Source organism: Oncorhynchus kisutch, linkage group LG23, assembly GCF_002021735.2.
Source record: "Oncorhynchus kisutch isolate 150728-3 linkage group LG23, Okis_V2, whole genome shotgun sequence".
In the NCBI taxonomy this organism is placed as follows: Eukaryota; Metazoa; Chordata; class Actinopteri; order Salmoniformes; family Salmonidae; genus Oncorhynchus; species Oncorhynchus kisutch.
Window position 1 is genome coordinate 42,900,501 of NC_034196.2, and position 10,610 is coordinate 42,911,110.

The window sequence follows — 10,610 nt, forward strand, 5'->3', positions numbered from 1 at the left end:
TCCTGCATGTGTGTGTGTGTGTGAGAGACACACAAAACAACACACAGTAGGTGGCAGGGTTTGTCATACGACTGGGGAAAGCTGGTGGCATCAATATTTTATGACTTTTTTATGACCTTAGCATCCGCTCTTCCCCCAGTCTCTTAACTACACTGAACAAAAATCTAAACGCAACATGTAACATGTTGGTCCCATGTTTCCTGAGCTGAAATAAAAGATCCCAGAAATGTTCCATACACACAAAAAGCTTATTTCTCTCAAATTTTGTGCACAAATGTGTTTACATCCCTGTTAGTGAACATTTCTCCTTTGCCAAGATAATCCATCCACCTGACAGGTATGGCATATCAAGAAGCTGATTTTAAACAGCATGTTCATTACACAGGTGCACCTTATGCCGGGGACAATAAAAGGCCACTCTAAAATGTGTGACAAAACTGCACAACACAATGCCACCAATGTATCACGGAATGTCCATCATAGCTGTTGCCAGAGGATGATTCAATGTTCATATTCTCTAACATATGCTGCCTCCAATGTCGTTTTTTGAGAATTTGGCAGTATGTCCAACCCGGCCTCACAACCGCAGACCACACACAACCACGCCAGCCCAGGACCTCCACATCCAGCTTCTTTACCTGCGGGATGGTCTGATACGAGCCATCCGGACTGCTGATGAAACTGGGTTTGCACAACCACAGGCCACACAAGTGAATGCCTGTCGTCCTCAACAGGGGTTTTGACCTGACTGCTCTTCACAGGCTGAATCATGGTTTCAACTGTACCAGGCAGATGGCGTGGGCGAGTGGTTTGCTGATGTGAACAGAGTGCTCCGTGGTGGTGGGGTTATGGTATGGGGCAGGCATAAGCTACGGACAGCGAACACAATTGCATTTTTATCAATGGCAATTTTGAATGCAGAGATACCGTGACCTATATCCTGAGGCCCATTGTCGTGCCATTCATCTGCCGACATCACCTCATGTTTCAGCATGATAATGTCGCAAGGACTTGTGCACAATTCCTGGAATCTGAAAATGTCCCAGTTCTTCCATGGCCAGCATACTCACCAGATATGTCACCCCACTGAGCATGTTTGGGATGCTCTGGATCGTTGTGTACGACAGTATGGTCCAGTTACTATCCAGTAACTAAACACAGCCATTGAAGAGGAGTGGGACAACATTCCACAATCAAGAGCCTGATCAACTCGATGTGAAGGAGATCACACTGCATGAGGCAAATGTTGATCACACCAGATACGGACTGGATTGCTGATCCATGACCCTACTTAAATTTGTAGGTATTTGTGATCAACCGATGCATATCTGTATTCCCAGTCATGTGAAATCCATAGATTAGGGCCTAATTTATTTATTTAAATTGACTGATTTACATACATGAACTGGAACTCAGTAAAATCTTTTTGAAATTGTTTGTTTTAAAAAATATATATTTTTGTTCAGTCTATTTTGCATGGGCTTACACGTCATTTGGGCTTACACGTCATTTGGGCTTACACGTCATTTGGGCTTACACGTCATTTGGGCTTACACGTCATTTGGGCTTACACGTCATTTGGGCTTACACGTCATTTGGGCTTACACGTCATTTGGGCTTACACGTCATTTGGGCCTACACGTCATTTGGGCCTACACGTCATTTGGGCCTACACGTCATTTGGGCCTACACGTCATGCTGTCTCAAGGTTCCATATGTACCGTTTGGGTCCTCTGCTAAGAAACACCAGACTCTCTTACGCTCAGGTTATTTACCCATTTTTGTCTTGTGTACACAAGAGGAGAGTTTATGCACAAGGCAGCGTGTAATACAGAAGACAAAATGGTCGGTCTCAATTTATCTTTCTTTCTCTGCTAACTACTCAGACTAGCACTTTGGACTAAGGGATGCAAAAAAAATATCTGCATTGCCATGGCAACCCCCTCCAATAGCTTTCACACTTGGCTCCCAGATGGTACCCCCCCAGACCTGATTTTGACAAGAGCTGAGGTATTATGTTACTCTCCTGTCCCCCTCCTAAAACAACACCTTAGACTTACCAAAGCTGTTTGTGCTACTGTGGGGTGGGCGGGTGAACGGTGACGAGGGGGAAATTAATGTGGTTTATGCTGTGACGCAAGTGATTTCTGATCTGCCTCCCAACAAAATGGTGAAGCATTCAGCACTGTTGTTTCTGACAGGCAGATGGTGTGGTTGGTTGATTAAGCTGAGGCACATTCAACATCGGATGTGTTCTGGTTGGTGGTGAAGTGTGGAGTCGTTGTAGTGTGTGTGTTGTGTTCTGTCAGACTGTATTTACACACTAGAGTTATCAGAGAAACACCTCTATACACATATTACTGAAGTGTGTAGACCCAAATCTCGATACATTTCTCAGGTCAGTAGTGTACGACACTAACACTTTGGTTCCCCATCGCTCTGTGTGTCTCTCTGTCGCTCTCTCTCCCCTTCTTGCACCCGCCCCGGTCGCTCGCTCGCTCTCTCCGCGTCTCGCCCCGGTCGCTCGCTCTCTCTCTCTCCGCGTCTCGCCCCGCTCGCTCTCTCTCTCTCTCCGCGTCTCGCCCGGTCGCTCGCTCTCTCTCTCTCTCTCCGCGTCTCGCCCCGGTCGCTCGCTCTCTCTCTCCGCGTCTCGCCCCGGTCGCTCGCTCTCTCTCTCTCCCCGCGTCTCGCCCCGGTCGCTCGCTCTCTCTCTCTCCCCGCGTCTCGCCCCGGTCGCTCGCTCTCTCTCTCTCCCCGCGTCTCGCCCCGGTCGCTCGCTCTCTCTCTCTCCGCGTCTCGCCCCAGTCGCTCTCGCTCTCTCTCTCTCTCTCCGCGTCTCGCCCCGCTCGCTCTCTCTCTCTCTCCGCGTCTCGCCCCGGTCGCTCGCTCTCTCTCTCTCTCTCCGCGTCTCGCCCCGGTCGCTCGCTCTCTCTCTCCGCGTCTCGCCCCGGTCGCTCGCTCTCTCTCTCTCCCCGCGTCTCGCCCCGGTCGCTCGCTCTCTCTCTCTCCCCGCGTCTCGCCCCGGTCGCTCGCTCTCTCTCTCTCCCCGCGTCTCGCCCCGGTCGCTCGCTCTCTCTCTCTCCCCGCGTCTCGCCCCGGTCGCTCGCTCTCTCTCTCTCCGCGTCTCGCCCCGGTCGCTCTCGCTCTCTCTCTCTCCGCGTCTCGCCCCAGTCGCTCTCGCTCTCTCCGCGTCTCGCCCCGGTCGCTCTCGCTCTCTCCGCGTCTCGCCCCGGTCGCTCTCGCTCTCTCTCTCTCTCTCCGCGTCTCGCCCCGGTCGCTCTCGCTCTCTCTCTCTCTCTCTCCGCGTCTCGCCCCGGTCGCTCTCGCTCTCTCTCTCTCTCTCCGCGTCTCGCCCCGGTCGCTCTCGCTCTCTCTCTCTCTCCGCGTCTCGCCCCGGTCGCTCTCGCTCTCTCTCTCTCTCCGCGTCTCGCCCCGGTCGCTCTCGCTCTCTCTCTCCGCGTCTCGCCCCGGTCGCTCTCGCTCGCTCTCTCCGCGTCTCGCCCCGGTCGCTCGCTCTCTCTCGCCCCGGTCGCTCTCTCTCTCTCTCTCTCTCCGCGTCTCGCCCCGGTCGCTCTCTCTCTCTCTCCGCGTCTCTTGAGGCTCTAGGGGTTGGTTTGGGTTGGTGAACTGAGCCTCAGAACCATCTGGCTGAGGGGACTCATCTCTTGTTTCATCTCTTGACATTGTAGTGCTGTGTTTTTGAGGTTTATTTTTTTATTTTTTTTAAATAGTTGTAAAATGTTCTTTTCCCCCCCAATTTGAATAAGGAGGTGGTGTTGGCCCAATTCTGCTCTACATACTCCATTTTGAGTGTTTCTTTGCACTTGCAACGTCGACAGAAGAATGATCATTTAATTGCTATTGTGATGTTTGTGTAAATTAATTCCTTGGGTTGCCAATTTGTGATTTGACATGAAAATAAAATGTAATTCATTAATTTGTGCAATACACTCTTGCAAAACTCTGCATACTGTATTTTGATTGGATATTTGTCCCATTTGGTAAATCCATAATAAGAGAGTGGAACCCATACTTCGCTGCCATATAAAGCAACTGGTTCTGTAACTGAAGGAACATGTTTGAGCCAGTTTTTAATTGAAATTTTGAATCCTTTTCTTGCTTTGTCTCTCAGAGCTGTCTCTCACAGCTGTGTGAAAGCTACCAGTGTTGCTGATATTCTGTCCTAGATACGTGTAGTGTCCATATAATTTATATTTGTGACCCTGATTTTCCAGACCCCTTTTTTAAAGAATAGCACTATATATATAGGTTAAATGCCAGAGCCCAGGTCTGACAGAACCTGTACATTCGCTACACCTGCAATAACACCCGCAATATCTGCAAAAAAATGTGGATGTGACTCTCAAAATTTGATTTGATTATCCTCATCTGCAGGTATTTTCCCTGATATTTGGAACCAAGGATTGATCACACCAATCTATAAAAATGGAGACAAATTTGACCCCCCAAAAAAAGAGGAATTTGCATTAACAGTGGCCAATTTTAATGTTAATTCAAATTCCTCTTTTTTTTTTTTTTTTTTGGGGTCAAATTTGTCAAATTTTGAAGGTCACAACCACATTTTTTTGCAGATATTGCGGGTGTTATTGCAGGTGTAGCGAATTAATTGTAATGTTAAATAGTTTGAGTATGGCCAATTTTAATTTGTGGTCTGTAAAGTTTATTTAAAATACCATCAGTACGCACCACAGGCCTTTTTCCAAGGATTATTCTTCTGTAATTGGGGTATCTACAGGATTCTGATAGTCTTTGTCTGCTGATTCAAGGATTTGTAATTGTTTTTGTATATCTTGTTGTTCTGGGCTCTTTGTTTTATTGCTGCAAAGTGATTTCTCCACATATCACCATTTTGGATAGCCAATTCATCATGTTGTGGTTTGTTTTTTTAACTTAGAATTAAACCACTTCTGGAAGAATTTGAATATGGATTCAATTCCTCAATTCCATCCAGCTGATTTTATAATGTTCTGTTCCTCTGTTCTTAGGGTATGTTTGTATTGCTTCAGTGTTTCTCCATATCGAAGGTGTATACATTAATTTTTTTGGTCTGGTTCTTTGTTTTGTCTTTTTTATAGATATTTCTCATTGCCTTCGTTAGATTTTTACAAACATTATCAAACCATTTTTCATTCTCCTAACATATTGATTATGTTTCAAACGGCCAAATTGACACCTGCATTGCTGTAGGAGAACGTTAAGGCTAAAAAAGTTGTCCAGGAGGGATTGTATTATTTTTTTGGGGCTACTAATAGCTTTTTGGTAGATTCCTGTACTGTTTGCACACCATCTATAGGCCTGTTTTATTAGCATGTCATTTTATTGGTCCTTGATGCTTCATGGTTTGGTTTTGCTCTTCTCAGATACACTGTGATTTTACTGTGGTCTGAGAGAGGTGTTAGTGGTAGAAGGCTCTGAGAGACTCTGGGGTTGAGGTCCTGCAGCCTTTTCTCTCGCTCGCTTTCCTGCAGCTCCTCTCTTAGTGTGGTCATCTTGTTATTTACTGCTCTCTCTGTCTTTTTGTAGATTTCTCACCTCCGTTGTTAGATCAGCTCTCTCTTGCTGGACGTCTGGTTGCTGTTTGCTCACGCTCACCCTTAGAAGGACAACCTCCCCCTCCAGTTTGGTGAACTCCTCCCTTATGGCAGCCATGGTAGTGAGGAGGGGTCTGAACCTACTCTGCACTGAGGGGGATGTGGCTTTTTGGGTGGTGGGGGTGGGAGTGGTGCTGGTTGAGTCTCTCTGGGGGAGGGTGTCACTCTTGCTCTCTCTGGGGAAGGGTGTGTCTCTCTCTCTCGCGCCCTCTTTAGGTGTGGGTGGCTCTCTCTTTCGCGCCCTCTCTGGGTGTGGGTGGCTCTCTCTCTCTCGCGCCCTCTCTGGGTGTGGGTGGCTCTCTCTCTCTCGCGCCCTCTCTGGGTGTGGGTGGCTCTCTCTCTCTCTCGCGCCCTCTCTGGGTGTGGGTGGCTCTCTCTCTCTCTCGCGCCCTCTCTGGGTGTGGGTGGCTCTCTCTCTCTCTCGCGCCCTCTCTGGGTGTGGGTGGCCCTCTCTGGGTGTGGGTGGCTCTCTCTCTCGCGCCCTCTCTGGGTGTGGGTGGTGCACTCCTTAATGGTCTGAAAGTCTGTTTCAAACCATGTTATTTCCAGTTGGGGAACCCTGTGTTACAGATTCCCTCGTTCTTTATGGATGGGTAGTGAGAGCAGACTGCTGTGAGCCATGCATTTGGCTGGTCAATGAGAAAGATGAGATTACTCACATCACTGATTTTGTAGAGATCTGCGAAAAGTGTTTCTGACCTCCTTTTGTAGCTTCTGTTTTTAAAAAGCTTTCCTCGTTGTCATTTCTGGCCTGTGGATGGCAGAGGATGGACTCGATGCTAAGGGGGGGCGGGCATGGTTCCGGTGGGTTCTGCTGCCTCTCTGTTCTTCTGCCGCACCGTTGCCATCGCAACCATTTTTGTTTGTATACCGCTAGTTAGTTGTAACTAGTGGTGCACGATCCCGGCTCCTGTGCTTAGTCGTAGGAGTCGACTCTTGCTCGAACCCCAGCACACACTGAAACGGATGCGCACACACACCACCTCCATTACTGCAGAGTACTATTAGGAAGATTACATTCGCGTTCTAGAGGGCTGACTGTGAGCATGATGCTGCCCATTTGCTCATCAATTTAGCCTATAAAAGGCCTGTTTATGTTTGAATCTAGAAGGTGGTGTACAGCAACTAGAATATTTCAGTGATATTTCTGCTGTGTGCTGCCTTGAAGGATCCCATGGGGTGATGCGGTGCACTCCACGCTGATAAGCCTATTTGTCATGTTCGAGCCCTATTCGGACGAGTATTGCTAAGGACGTTGGTTTTGTAATTATTATCCAAGCATGTGCTTGGTTTTTCAAAACTGCCCCCTGTAATTTCATTTATATATTTTTTTCGAATTGACTCTTATGACGGGAGGTTTTTATTGTAGGCGTGAATATATTTCTGTCTAGACGATTAGAGGCTACAGGCATAACTCGTGCTAGGCTGCCAAATGTATAGGTCTCCCCATAATATTTAAATTGAGGAAATGTGAAAATAATCTATTTTAGTGGTCCATGGTATAGACGTCCTTCCTAATAACAATGCCCCCTCTTCCTGCTGATTTCAGCAACTGAACTGTATTTGCAAATTACTGTGTTTTACGGATCAGAAAGTGAATTTACCATTTCCAAAAAGTTTAGCGGCTCTCAACCCTATTCGTGGAATGCTACCATCCTGTAGGTTTTCACTCCAACAAGAATCTAGCGCACCCGATTCCAAATCTTAGTTTGTTGATACAATGAAACAGATTAGTTAGGCTACAACTGAAGTTGGAGCGAAAACCTACAGGAAGATGCATACATGCATACAAAGTTAGTGAATTTACGAGCATTTCTAGACAATACATTACTAGATACAGATATATAGCCTATGCGCACGGCTCTGTCTGCTTGCCCTGATCATTTCTCCCCCGACGTTGGCTCGCCTGCTCTTTTCTCCTCGCTATGTAAAACGCCAGCGTGTGTTTTGTCTCCGATCTGTTGCGTGTAGAAGAGCTCAGCCTTCTCATTCATAGTCGTACTTTACTGAATTTGAGCGAGACGTTGCAAGCCAAGAAATTGCGAAATACGGCATTGCAATATCGTTCATCATTTGATGACTGTTGCACGTTTCTTACTGTCCCCCCCCCCGCGTGAACGCGCACACACTCAATTCTTCATTGCTGCGACTTGCCTGCTAGTTGAGATTTCTGCTCTTCACTCCGTTGTCAGTTTAGCCTACATTCCACTGATCTTAGTAGCAGAAAGCATTTTTTTTTAAAATGTGTGTCCTTCAAGGCAGCTGTCAATGATCACGTTACATGCTGACAAGACCGGACACGTCGCGTGCGCGAGCGTCGCAAAATAAATTTTGAAATCAGTTATTGCACCCACACTGCTCACGCGCGCCAACGAGCGTCTAAAATAGAACTCCTTTCTATTTATGACGCAGGTCGCGCTGCAAGTCCTGCCTCTCCCATCTCCTCATTGGTTTATAGAAGCAGGTACCCACGTGCCATCTCATTGGTTATACCCACATGGGTGATTGAAAGAGAAACCGTTTTACCGATTGTTGTGGTAATATAATGAAAGTTTAGATGCATCACCATATAAGTTCAAAGATGAAAAAGCCTGGAAGGAGGAGAGATGACTATTCGGATGACTAAACGATTCGGTTGACTGTTTTATGTGTGGATTAATTGTCGGAGTAGAGGACCTTGTGCAGTTCAGGTAAAATAACAACTCAATGTTTATATCTCAGGACAAATTAGCTAGCTACAGCAAGCTAGCTGAATAGGACAAATTAGCTAGCAAGTGCAAGATAACTAGCTAAACTGCCATACATGTTTAATGCTTTTTGACCTGTCCCCAAATTAATATCGTTGGTTCAGAGTTTGTTTTGATATTTTAACCTGTGTGTCGTGCAGCCGGTTTCGGTTCTGTGTTAGGCTGCTTTTCATTTAATTTAAGGCGGTTTGATCACAGGGGAGCCACTAGTAATATCTGCAGTTTTCGGTTTGGCTATTTGTTTAGAGTGTATTAGTCTATAAATAAATCTTTGTCTTATTCGACTCGTAGTTGTTCTGAAATGTTTAGTGTTTTACTCCCTCCTCTATGTTTAAAACAACACGCATACCTTACTAGTTCATTTATGTTGCCTATCCTGAAGTGAAGTTTGTTCTATAGAAACTATTTAACTCTGACAAAATTAAGGAAATTAGAAGGGGGGGGGGGGGGGGATTTCGGGCAAGGCCATTTTCTTGCCTGCTGAAATGGATGGTGTTCTTCGGCTTGCAAGCATCCTTTTTCCTCTAAATATAACGATGGTCATTATGGACAAACAGTTCTATTTTTGTTTCATCAGACCAGAGGACATTTCTCCAAATAGTACGATCTTTGTCCCCATGTGCAGTTGCAAACTGTGGTCAGGCTTTTTTATGGTGGTATAGGAGCAGTGGCTTTTTCCTTGCTGAGCGGCCGTTCAGGTTATGTCGATACAGGACTCGTTTTACTGTGGATATAGATACTTCTGTACCGGTTTCCTCCAGCATCTTCACAAGGTCCTTTGCTGTTGTTCATCGATTGATTTGCACTTTTCGCCCAAAGTACGTTCACCTCTAGGAGACAGAACGCATCTCCTTCTTGAGCTGTATGTGGTCACATGGTGTTTATACTTCCTGAGCGGTACGACGGCTGCGTGGTCACATGGTGTTTATACTTACGTACTATTGTTTGTACAGATGAACGTGGTACCTTCAGGCGTTTGGAAATTACTCCCCAGGATGAACCAGACTTGTGGACGTCTCCAGTTTGGAGGTCTTGGCTGATTTTCTTTTGATTTTTCCCATGCTTTTAGCAGAGGCACTGAGCTTGAAGGTAAGCCTTGAAATACATCCACAGGTACTCCTCCAATTGGCTCAAATGATGTCAATTAGCCTATCAGAAGCTTCTAAAGCCATGACATAATTTTCTGGAATTTTCCAAGCTGTTTAAAAGGCACAGTCAACATAGTGTATGTAAACTTCTAACCCACTGGAATTGTGATACAGTGAAATAATCTGTCTGTAAACAATTGTTGGAAAAAATACTTGTGTCATGCACAAAGTAGATGTCCTAACCGACTTGCCAAAACTATAGTTTGTTAAGACATTTGTGGAGTGGTTGAAAAAACGAGTTTCAATGACTCCAACCTAAGTGTATATAAACTTCTGACTTCAACTGTAGTTTCTATAGAACAAACTTCGTCAGGACACGCAATCAAAATGAATAATTAATGTATGTGTGTTGTGTTAAACATAGAGGAGGGAGTCAAATGTTGACAATAAACATTTCAGAACTACTACGAGTTGAATAAGACATGGGAGAGATGATGAATTTGGCAAAGAGATTTATTTATAGACTAATACACTTGAAACAAATAGCCAAACCGAAAACTGCAGGTATTACTAGTGGCTCCCCCGCGATAAAACCGCCGGTTAGCTTGATGGCTAGGTTTTTGTTGTGTCGCTAGCTAGGAAGAGTCAAATTGACTTCATTTTAAAAATGTATATTCTCATTGAATAGAGTTGTTGTTCATTATTTCATTCTTTTTAGATTTGAATCAGTCTCATTTTAAAAACCAAATAGATAAATAAATCAGGAGCTTTCTCTGAGCATGTCTGTAGCGCTATCTCTCCCTCATCTCTCTCTCTCTCTCTCCCCATCTGTCTCTCCCTCATCTCTCTCTCTCTCCTCCCATCTGTCTCTCCCTCACTCTGTCTCTCCTCCCATCTGTCTCTCTTCCTCCCCATCTGTCTCTCTCTCTCCCCATCTGTCTCTCTCTCCTCCCCATCTGTCTCTCTCTCCTCCCCATCTGTCTCTCTCTCCTCCCATCTTCTCTCTCTCCTCCCCATCTCTCTCTCTCTCCTCCCCATCTGTCTCTCTCTCCTCCCCATCTCTCTCTCTCTCCTCCCCATCTCTCTCTCTCTCCTCCCCCATCTCTCTCTCTCTCCTCCCCATCTCTCTCTCTCTCCTCCCCATCTCTCTCTCTCTCCTCCCC

The 10,610-nt window shown here is 46.1% G+C and overlaps 1 protein-coding gene across 3 annotated transcripts in view; it reads left to right on the forward strand.

Annotated features, from left to right (window-relative positions):
• LOC109867880 (ras-specific guanine nucleotide-releasing factor RalGPS1) overlaps window positions 1-10,610 on the forward strand; it is a 274,063-nt gene that overhangs the window by 36,606 nt on the left and 226,847 nt on the right. The window lies entirely within an intron of this gene.